Raw genomic sequence first — 12,491 nt, forward strand, 5'->3', positions numbered from 1 at the left:
TACACCGGTTGCCTTATGCTTGTCTTTCTTTGCCATTTGGTTTATGTGTATTCTTTGCCTTTGTGTTTTGCTGCCTATTCATAGTTCTTGTTTAGTTTTGATATTATTAAAAAGTTCATCTGCACTTGCATCTGCCTCCACCTTGAAATCGTGACATTCGGCCTTAATCGATTTCAAGCTTTGTAAAAATGTAAAACTGGTTTGATTTGTTTACTCTCCAGCCATCTATATCCCCCAAGCCGCAAAAATATTATGATATTGATAATATCCAACACCATAAATCATCGACAATCGCAGTACCTCATTTGAAGTAAACGAATTCCGCCATCGCTGAACGCAGTCTCGGAATCAAATCCAAAGCAATTCTGCTTTCTCCTTTTTAGCATTTAGGGGATGATCCGCCAGGTCACGGCCTTTCTGCTGTCTCTCCTACTTAGTCACTAGACAGGTTCCTCTAAGTGCCCAACCAATTAATCGCATCCCTCCTAGCGCACACGCTACCTATTCTCGCCGGTAATGAGTGTGCGTGTGGGGTGTGTGTGTGTGTGTGCATGTGCCTATGTGTTTGCGAAGTGCCTTTGTGAAATAATTCATAATGGTATTATAATTCGTATTATATTCATCATAATTGCCCATTTTGAGTGTTCTAGACAAGGTTTCTGCCACACTGCAGACAGAAAAAGACAGAGGAAGATAAACAAACTAGTGGATCTACGAAGAGCAAAACCAGCTTTCACGAAGATGCTCAAAAGAATTTTTCAGAACTGTTTTTGTTCTTGTTGTTGTTATTGTTGTTGTTTCAAGGACTGTTTTGTCCTCCAAGGCACAAATCAAGTAAATGTGCTCTTGAAGACATAACTGTGGTCTTCAAGGTCCAATTATGTATCATACGTAATCGTGAGATTTAAAGGTACACTGCATTCACAATCCTGAGTGAAATATACAAATAAAAGGAATGGAAGATTGTTGCATCTTTTTCTGTACATTTCCTGCACGGCTGTGTACTGTCTTTTACATTTCCATTCCTAAAAGTACTAAAACTACAGCACTACAGCTTGATGAGGACTCACTTTCGCAATGTTGTTTTTGCACAAAAACGTATCACGTTACGACGTTAAACCGAGAGGCTGAGTGGTACAGTAATTTTATCATGGGTAAGGGTGTTCTTAGGCATGACACATTGGACGCACTTTGGAAGAGCATTACCGGTAATGAAATATTACACCATCACAGAGTTTCTGAATGTAACTGGGGCAACAGAATGCACACATGTACTAATAAAATCTTTTTTTTTAAATCACATTTATTTATCAGACAAAACCCACTCATAAAAGACTAAAAAATAAATTAATAATCCATTTTTGTTGTGCTCTACTTTGTGTAACAGTAGCTCTACTTCATTGCCGTTGAAGTTTATCATGCTCCGTGTCGTGTGTAACAAGAAGTGCCACGAGCTGATGGGTGCGTCTCAGTCAGATTCCCAGTTCGGTAGTCAGGGCACTGATCAGGAAGTCGGCCATTTTAAGGGCTGTCTCATTCTCAGAATTCTTCCAGTGCACTGGAACGTTCGCTCCCTAAAAAATCCCACAATGCACCACAACAACCAGGGAGCATCAATGCTTTCTATGTTCCCTTACTGGAAATGGCGTTGTGTTTTCTGAAGCCTCTCAGCTCGAAATAAATGAGGGATGAACTCTCAGCCAACTTCATCTACAAACATAAGCAGCTTGTTATCGTTGTTGTAGCTCTCAAATGATTACTTATATTATCGATTTTGTTTATTTGACGTTCTATATACGGCTTGTTTGAGCCTAAACACTTAAAATTCATTATGATTTTTTTTAATTGACTAGCTAGTCTACAATCCTGCTTGAAGTTCCATGACAGAAATGTGTGTGATTAAGCTAACAAATTTCTATGAAGTGCAATGTCAGAAAGATATTGGTCCTGCCTGTTGATAAATGCCACACGTGAGGTTTTACAACGCAAGTACGTAATCATGTCGCCAGAAATTGAGTCATCGTTGTCCCAATGTTTAGTGAGCCAGGGTCATTACTAGTGCCCGAACGATATATTGATTCACGACCTAGGGAGCTGATTGAAGCCCTGTTTACACTAGTGCATTTTCGCTTTAAAACGCATAACTGTTGCTACGGTTACGCTTGTCGTCTACACTACTCCGGCGTTTTCGACCCTCGAAAACGGAGACTTTCGGAAACTCTGAAGACCCTGTTTTAGTTCGAAATCTCCGGGCTCACATTTCGGTGTAAACAAACCAAAACAAAGACTTTTGAAAACTAAGGCATGGCTGCCCACATTCACTTCCTGATTGGGTCTTCTGGATCATTGCGTATCCTTCCCTGATTCGTCAAGCCCCTACCCTATGACCATTACACTACCTTGATCATATACCCAACAACTGAACAGAAAGCTTTGCTGGCTTTGTTGTCATTCTTAGCAGCCATTGTGTAGTTAAATTCAGTATTTTATAATACTGCAGCTGCCTACATGCGCAAGAGGTGAGCTATGATTCGAGCAATCGCCAACAAATCTCATTTCAAGCGGCGGAAGCCCGACATGGAACGGCAGTTTGTTGTGCCTGCCAGTGACTAGCAACCAACTTCCTGTTTACACTTGTATGCGCATGCCCAGTGTGCATGAATGGTCATGTGACATGCGTTTTCGGTCGTATAGTGTGGACGAAGATCGTTTCTGAAACACAGCGGAAATGCCAGTGTGGACAAGGAATTTTAAAAACGCCATTTAAAACGGCATTTTAAAACGAGAACGCACTAGTGTAAACAGGGCCTGAGACACACTGATTGCTTGGCGTTTTAAAGGGAAGTTGTTTACCATATATGGGGATTGGGGTGTGTTTCATTATACAAACAAGTGTGGCCCTGCAGGAGCACATCAGTTTACAACGTGTGTGATTTTATCAGTGGCCTTTGCGTACAGCTGTACAAATGTTCGATTCTAAGCTGGTCCTGTCTGAAATGTTTTGCAGCATGAGCACTTAGTCATATTCATAGTCTTGTCTGCTGGAGAGATGTTTCATGTTTTGAGAGCGTGTCAAAGTAGGCGGCTGTGTGGAGCAGAATCGCTGATGAAACAGCCAACAAATTCTGCGCACAGAAATGACTTCAAACAGCAGGATACAGTCACAAATAACCTTCGGAGGTGTTTGGAGTGAAATTATGAGATTCTAATGTTCTTTTCCTAAGCGTTTAATGGCGCCTCAGGGCAGCGAGGCAGTAATCCGCCCCCGGGGCCAGCAACGCTAAACAACACTGAAACAACTCGGCAAACGTAGACTCGTCGTCGTGAACGTTATTATGTTTATGAAGTGTTGTGAAGAGTAATGTCATCTCGCACGATCTGGAGATTGTGTTTGTGTGTGTTATTGTATATGTAAATCACTAGATAAATCACAGATGGCAAAATCGAACACGTGTGCCGAGGGAGAGGTTGAAACAGAGAAAGCGGGAAAGAAGGAGGGAGAGAATGATGAGGAGGCAAGGAGAAATCACAATAAGGCTGAGGCAGGATAATCATGAAAGCGCTCTCTCTATCTCTCTCACACTCACACACACACACACATACTCCTCCTTGGCCTCGGAGAGTGTTTGTTCACCTGGTTCCACCTTGTTCCAGATGTGTGGTCTGCTCTCTTGCGCTCTCTATCACACGTACGTGCTTTATTTTCTCTATTTCTGCTTGCCTTGCTAAACAATTTCCTCCAGAAAATAAACAGACCAACTTTGACATTTGGCTTGACGCATAGCAAGTGGAGTAACTGAAATTTGAGTGATTGTGAATGTGGAAAAACACACACGCACACACACACACACACACACACACACACACACACACACACACACACACACACACACACACAAACACATGAAATCTAATGAATAGTGTTACTATGCATTTTAGTTTTAGTCACTTTTAGTGTGGCCTTGGAAATTTCTGTTAAATTCTGTTTCTGTTGTAGTTTGAGCTTCAGTTATAGTAATTTCAGTTGTGGAGATGTGAAGTAATATTTTGCATCCGATCTTTAGAGAAGAATGCATGAGTGCACATAGTAGCAATCTTTCTGTAAGTGTTAATGGTCTATACGTGAAAACCAGTACTTCAGGTTGAATGATACATTTAAGTAGAGACTATAATAATTCAATGCTTCTAGATCCATCCATTCATTTTCTGTACCGCTTACACAGGTCACTACACAGGTCCTACACAGGGTCACAGGGAGCCTGGAGCCTATCCCAGAGGACTCGAGGCACGACGCGTGCCAGGGTGCCAACCCATCGCAGCGCACAATCGCGCACACACCCATTCACACATTATGGACAATTTGGAAATGCCAGTCAGCCTACAGTGCAGGTCTTTGGACTGGGGGAGGAAACCGGAGTACCCAAAGGAAACCCCCGGAGCACGGGGAAACTCTGTGCACACAGGGCGGAGGAGGTAATCACACCCCTAACGCCAGAGGTGTGAGGCAAACGTTGTTGGAATCTGCTCATGATCCACTCATACTTTAAGGATGTCAGAATAATTTTTAGCAAAAATATAACCCAAACTTATACACAGGACTGTCCCACAGTTTGGTATTATTAGAAACCTGGCATGGACTTTTGTGGAATAGAGATCAATTCAAAATATTCTCACAGTGCATTCACTCGCCTCCTACCATTTTCCATATCAGACTAAAGTAAGGCGAAGGTTGGCAGAGAAACCAAAATGCAAATGAATTCTCGCCTGCTTTATATCACATTTTCTGTCAGTTTCAGAGGCACATGTTTGGTTGTAGTTAGTTATAGTGGTTCTGGTAGTAGTAGTAGTAGTAGTAGTAGTAGTAGTAGTATATATTACTTTATTTCATTTTAAGAAAATGTTTTTGTGGGTTGAACAGTATGGTCATCAGTGTGGTCTCTTGTGTTCTGTGTGACGTAACCAGAACCAGCCACTAACGGGGTGCTATTTGTGAACAGTGCCTGGACCCCACACATCGCTGTTATAATAACCTACTGACTATTATAACCCTAGTACAAGGAATGTACCTTGGGAGTTCATTATTATATACACGTTAAAGTTAAAAACCTGCTCATTGCTCATGGCAATGTGGTCCAAACACATGAGGAGAGGGACTGGTTTGAATTTTCTGCCCATAGAATCAGATTTCAAATTCAGATACTTCCCCTCTTCTCTGTCCTGGGAATTCATATCTCATCTCCCCCTTTCTGCCTCTGTGGTCTCATTCTCACTCCCACCTGTTCTCTATCCCAGCACACAGTCCCCTCCCTGCCGCTCCCTTCAAGAAGAAAAAAAAAAAAAGGAAAGAAAGATGTTTTAAGGATGACTGACAGGAGGAGAAGGAGGGAGACAATAGGCTCTGAGGGGAAAAAAAGAAAGCAAAGTAGCCGGGAGGAGAAGAAACGTAGGAGGGAGAGAAATGGGAGAGAGGGAGAGAAGTTGCTTCACTTCGCAGCAGTAAGGCACCTGAGAGACTTCCCGAGTCTCCATAGCAACAGAGGGAGGGGAGAGGAAAAGGAAAGCAGCGTGATTGGATAAAAGGATGTGCGTGGCAAGTCTATGATTGAGAAGGACGTAGAAATCTCCTGATCCTTTCTTTCTTACATAGCCGTGAACACACACTCCCAGACATATACACAAACATACACATTTAGTACGCGTTTAGCACGCAATTTCGCACACACACACGCACACACGCACACACGCACACACTACTATGAATGTCAATGTGACTTGCCAATTCAAACTATAGTACAGAATACTAACCATCTTATTCCACTTCCCACATTCATATTCACTCATCTCTCACACACACACACACACACACACACACACACACACACACACACACACTCACACACACACACACGAATTAACGACTGCATCTCTTTCCAATCCAATTTCACGCCAAATAAGAGATGCTCCATGTATGCTTTGTGGATAAGACATGTTGGAGGTCAAGAAACAGTGCAAGTAAAAGAAGTAACCTGCCAATATAAAAATTTTAAATGTGTGGTTCGTGTCTCATTCAAAAGACTGGCAAAGATTAAAAAAAAAAAAGATTATTTGTATTTATAGCTACAAACGATGGGCCTTTTAGTTGAATACCCCTGCCACAAGCCATGAATAAACAGTCTGTACAGGATTTCGCAGGTTTTTTATGATTGTTGCCGCCAAAAATGCTTGAATTTACTGCAGCTTTTTTTTTCTTCAAAATTTGGAATGCAATTAGCTGCGTTTTTTTTTGTGCTTTTTGTGGAAAATTACTTGAGAATTGGCGAACTTGCAATTGCACAATTGTTCTGCACGGTCTTTCGCAGTGATGTTTGGTGGTAAATGAGACCTTTCAGCTGTACTTATGTTCGATGCACGTGAACCAAAGAGGGCTTTGGCTGAATGCGCGTTGTAATGACCTCACATGATGCCTCTTGGCCCAAATCTGCAGAAAAAAAAATTTGTACGCCCCTCCAAATATTGCGGAGTAAATACAAGCCAACTTAAGAAATTCAGGCTTGGTGGCGATGACTTTGTGACAGAATTTGTGTGTGAAATTTCAGCTAAATTCAACTCAAACTTGAAAAACCCACTGCATTTTTCCCCCAACTGTTGCTGATGCTATGTCACAGATAGAGGAAAGTGCTATCTGCCCTCTTACAAATGCATGACCTCACAGACACCTATGATTGGCTAGTGTCACTCTGATTAACAGGGGAAAGAGTATCCCATCCCTCCTACCTATAGAGCACTTCCAATTTTGCTCTCTTGGACTCCCGGCCATGGATGGCATGTGTCATCGTCAGTATTCTACATGTTTTCTGTAACGCCACTCTGGAGCCTGAAATGAGTGTCAACTCGCTTGTGAAATTCCTCTGAACAAATGTTATAGTGTCTGGGCCTGAAAGAAGGTCAAGAGAAAATAATGTACTACAACTAAACTACACAATTGGGTTCAAAAAGGTCTGTTGTGGAGCTGCATCGAGGGGCCCGCATTAAAAATGTGAAGGCAAGACCAGCACAGTGAGCTCTCCGAGTGAGCTCGGAGACGCAGCTCAATCAAACGGCCTATACTGCAAGAAAGGGAAAAAAAAGTCACTTGGAAGCACCAAACACTGACTGTACCTCTGGAGCGCCACGTAAACCTAAGCCAACACTGAGAATATAATAACATATAACAATAAAAGTGACATAGCTCACACTTTAGCTCCAAGAGTTCCCAGGAAAAGCTGCTCCGGATCCTCTCTGACCAGGATAAAGTGGTTACTGAAGATGAATGAATGAAACGTTTTTAGCTGTGAGAGGGATCTCAATCTCAACGCTCAATCTCAACGCTTCCAGCATACACTTAATGTTTCCCATGGCACAATGCTAAATATGAGTCATGTGACACCAGCTAATGCTTAATGATTCATGTCATATTGCATGACATCATTAGCAACCAATTACAGCAGCTGTGCTTCAGCGTATGGCTTTCCTCTCTGCCAAACAACACCACTTAAAACCTGAGTTATGAAAATATAAAGCCTCACTTTAAATTCTTTTGTAATCCTTTTATTAAGACATACTGTAAAAGCTGAATATATAAGAAACACCACTGTACATTTGAGGTAAGGACATGGATTTGGAACAGGGACACAGGGTGTTTAACCTGTCTCTGCAGCCACAGAGGATATACGACTCCTCGATAAATCTTTCATCCGCTCTGTAGCTCGGACAGTAAATGACTAAAAATGAAAAAGAAAAAAAAACAACCAAAGCTTTCCTCAGCATAGCTGTTATTATCACAGAGTACTTAATTATTTCAGATTTTGCTGGATGTAAATGAATCATCTGTCAGACTATTCAAAAAAAGGACTTCAGGACCAGGTATAATTAGTTTCCCAAAATGTCTGATTGTATCCTAAATCCTTGCTAACAGACGTTCCAAAGTCAAGGACACTAGAAGGGTGAGAATTAATTTGATGGTTGAAATACTATTTTAATGTTTATTCTATCCAACATGTTTTTGGCCAAATGACCACTGTGTTGTTTAATGCAGCTCGAAAAGCAATCCGAATAAATTTATGATATTCAACATTCAAATGTGAAGTGTGAGGTAAATGACATTATATGTAAGTAGTTCATTTCAAATACGTACTTGCAAAAAATCACAAATACCCTAGGTGTTGAGTATTTATTGTGCCATTTTGTATAACGGTAACTGTGGGCTTAAAAAAAGATTAAAAAGATTAAAATCATGACAATGATCACAACAATACCACAGCCATCCGTGTCTGGGAACTGAGAAAGCCTAATTGACTGTGCTCTCAGAGTGGGCGGGATCATATACTCTCTGTCCCCTGTCAATCACAGAGACACTAGCCAATTGTGGGTGTCTGTGAGGTCATGTATGAGGAAGAGGGTAGATAGCGCTTTCCTCGGAGTGTGGTGTGCAAAAACAAAACACAAAGGACAAGTTAAAAATGGCGGATTTTCAGAAAACAGAGAACACTGATGATTAACATCAGACCAATAACCAACAGAATCCCATAAAATACTTGAAATAATGTTTCAGCACTAATCATGACATCATTTAAGGAAATGGCTACACATGGGGAAGATTATGTTTCAGGAAACAAGATAACAAGGTTTACAACAATGCAGAATTCAATATGTAGGAATAATCATAAAACGCTGTTGACCGTCTACCTGAAAATAAAACATTCAACAAAATTTTATTTGTGGTTATTTGTGGTTAATGGAGTTGGGGATAAATGTATAAAAATGCAGTACATATATCAACAATTGTCCATTATTTTAACATATTGTAGAAGTTTGGAAGTGAGATGGAAAGCCAGTTCTACACTGTATGTAACATTGTGTACATTGTAAATATAAACTAGCAATTTAATCTCAGAGAGATTAAAAAATAAGAGAGAGATCTTCATGTTGGTGAAATCGTGACCATTGTGGGCTCTTTTCTAAAAGGTTCTTCTTTGTCTTCTCTCATAAACCTTTAGCCAAAGATCCAGGGCTGGGAAGCTGATCTCAGATCAGTGTAAAAGGGCAACTGCCACACAGTGGTATAAATCTACTCATTACAAATGAGTCTGACTGACATTTCACCGACACACACAGACAGAGAAAGAGGGTTGGGTTTTTTTTCTCCACCTCATTCACAGCTACTTTCTGTGTGTCTGTTCTCCCTACTGTTCTCCCTACCGTTCTCCCTATCGTTGATGAGAACATTAATCACCACAAACCTGTGCTTGGTCTCACTTTCACTCACATACACTAAAGTAGCTGGGTTACTAATGGGTCAGCAACATCTGAAGCATGTCCACACACACATTAGCGAGGCCAGTATTGAGTTTCAGTAGATATATGTGTGCACACTTGGAGCTTGGTTTTAAAACCTGCCCATTGACCCAACAGAGCCATAGATCAATGCAAATATAATACAGTATCAATTCTCTCTCTCTCTCTCTCTCTCTCTCTCTCTCTCTATCTCTATCTCTCTATGTGTATATATATATATATATATATATATGAATCTTTGGCCAGCCACCCACATGATGAAAAGAAATGTCTCATGAGACCAGGCCACTTTCTTCCACTGCTCCATGCTCCAGTTCTGATGCTCACATGCCCATTTTAGGTGCTTTCAGTGGTGCACAGGGGTCAGCATGACCGGTCTGTGGCTACGCAGCAAACTGTGATGCTAAAGTATGTCTTCTGTGGGATCGGACCAGACGGACTAGCTTCTGTTCCCCGCACGCATCAATGAGCCTTGGGCGTCCTTGACCCTGTTGCCAATTCACTGGTTGTCCTTCCTTGGAGCACTTTTGCTAGGTACTAACCACTGCATACCGGGAACACCCCACATGACCTGCTGTTTTGGAGATGCTCTGACCCAGTCGTCTAGCCATCACAAAAGGATTCCGTGGTCTTAATGCTATGGCTGATCGGTGTATACCAATTCTCCATTTGGATTCATTTTCTATAACAGCATGACAGTCAGTAGTTTGGCTGTAATTCACATCACAGGTTTTTGTTAATGCGCTCATTCTAATACACTATAATTTCTAGAGTAAAAGCTTACACAAGGATTGTATGGCAGATACTCCACATAAAATGTTTATTTTTTTAAACGTGTAATTGGTGATTGACGTTTTCTGCAAGGAAGGAGTCTCCAGTGTCAGTGCTTTATAACAGTCAAAGGTAAGTTTTCAAACATGGAAAAATCTTCAGGATGGAGCGCTTTGTGCTTTCTCTGTAACAGTCTGCAATCATATTATAATGTAAGTGATAGTGGATTGTTTAGTGGATGTTCCACAGCATTAAACATACCTATAAATGGATAAAACATACAATGTGTTGTTCTTTAATAAATAAAATTGTATTTGTTGGCAAATTGCTGTGGTATAAGATGAATTAAAAAAAACTCCAGGATGTGCTGCTACTGGAAAATAATCAACGTTGGGGTGGTAACAGTAACTCAATACTCTGTCGTTGATTATTTTCATGTAACAGCACACCACATCGTGTGTTATTTTTACCTATCACATTAAGGAAACTATATAGTCATGTTGTTCAATACTACACATATCCTTGATACTGGTATCATATCAAAAATGGAATCAGCATACTCACTGTGGAAAAACTAAGCATTTTGTGCCCAGGTGAAACCGATGGCTAAACTGAAGATTCTGGAAATCATTTGAATATCTTCGTGTTTCTTAAACATAATTAAATTCTTATGCACGTACATCCCACTGAATGTTTGCACACATTTTTACACCAATTTATTAATCTCTTGCTTAATGCATATTCATGTCTGAAATAAATAATAGGGTTAAACCTGTGAAGTTACTTCCTGTTATTTTAGCTGTCTTTTTCTAGTGTATACAGGGCTTTCAGTTGCTGGTGTAATTATGTGTTTTCAGGGAATAGTTGCCTCCTTGCTGCTCTCTATCTCTTCCATCTTATACTGCACTCATTTTAGAGTGCGCCTTGACCGTGACCGTGAGCGTGATGAGACCAACATCACATAAAACAATCTAACTGGCCTGGCAATATTCACTTCTCATTTGCATAAAGTCTCGCTCCCACAACTTATCAAAGACGAGCTATGCAGCCACGGAGGATGTATGGCTGCTCGATAAATCTTTAATCCGCTCTCTACCTCGGGGAAAGTAAATGACCAAATATGAAAAAGAAAAAAAAATCAAATCAAATCAAAGCTTCCTTCTGCATAGCCGGTGCAGGATTTTCATCAGTGTCCATAGAAAATGAATGAGAAGTAGAAAGAAACACAGTTCACGCTCCTTCCTCAGTCAAACCTGACCTGTCTTCTTTCTCTGGACAAACTTTCCATGTATTATCTGTAATGCACATTAGACTTCCACACACGTGAAAGTCTCCACCTTCACCTCTCAGACCGCTTATTACACTGTCATGTGTTGTATAATATAGAAATGAACCAGCCTCAGCCTCTGCAGCTACAGCACTGCTGATCGGAGAACAGTGCTATTTTCGGCTCAAGATGCAATTAACAAACTATTATAAGGATCATGTCTCAACTGACCCGAGCACCAGAATATTCCTCAGAGGTTTAAGTTAGCAGCAGTAAAACGAGGGGAATAAGCAGAAGGTGAGCTTTAGCCTCATGTCTTCTCAAGGTGGGAGGACTTATAATTGTGGGAAATACATAACTACTGAATGGTTCATATTATATATATATATATATACATATATATATATATATATATATATATATATATATATATATATATATATATATATATAGTTATATAGTTATATAGTTAATATAAATTAATATGTATACGTCCTTAATATAGTTTGCTACTGTAGCTATCAAGCAATGGCAGTCTATAGCCTAGTTCACACTGCACTGACAGACACAGACAGTCATCAACTTTTAAAAGTTGGCCTTTGGATGGATATTAGTTAGCATAGCATGGACGCATGTTAGATAATCTTTCCAAAATTAGGAATATGATGGTATAGAGACAAAACTGTGCAGGATACAATACAGTACAGCACAAAAAAAAAGTTTTAGATGCTAGCACAGCATGCAGTCTAAGGCTGCAACAACTAATTGATCAAATTGATAATAATTGATCATTAAAATAATCAACAACGAATGTCATTATGGATTAGTCGGGTCTGTGACGTCACTGTGGATGACTCCGGTCAGTGACGTCACTACACAATGGTGAAAAACGCATTTCTATGAATAAAACACGTCTGAGAAACAGCGGAGGTCACAGAATGAGCTGCTGCGGGAAAAGTGCACGATCCGGGTCCAAAACATGTCCGATCTCATGTCCAAAACATGAGAATGTTTTATATTAAGCACTTCAAACAAACTCGGAAGTGTATTCACGTGGCTTGTCGTGTCAGACGCTGCGACAGATATGTGTGCAGTTTAATGTGTTCCAGACATGTTTTCT

At 40.5% G+C, this 12,491-nt stretch overlaps 1 protein-coding gene across 7 annotated transcripts in view; it reads right to left on the minus strand.

The window, feature by feature from the left end:
• sh3pxd2aa (SH3 and PX domains 2Aa) overlaps window positions 1-12,491 on the minus strand; it is a 122,452-nt gene that overhangs the window by 72,503 nt on the left and 37,458 nt on the right. The gene's annotated exons all lie outside the window — the stretch shown is intronic.

This window comes from Ictalurus punctatus, chromosome 26 (assembly GCF_001660625.3).
Source record: "Ictalurus punctatus breed USDA103 chromosome 26, Coco_2.0, whole genome shotgun sequence".
Taxonomy (NCBI): Eukaryota; Metazoa; Chordata; class Actinopteri; order Siluriformes; family Ictaluridae; genus Ictalurus; species Ictalurus punctatus.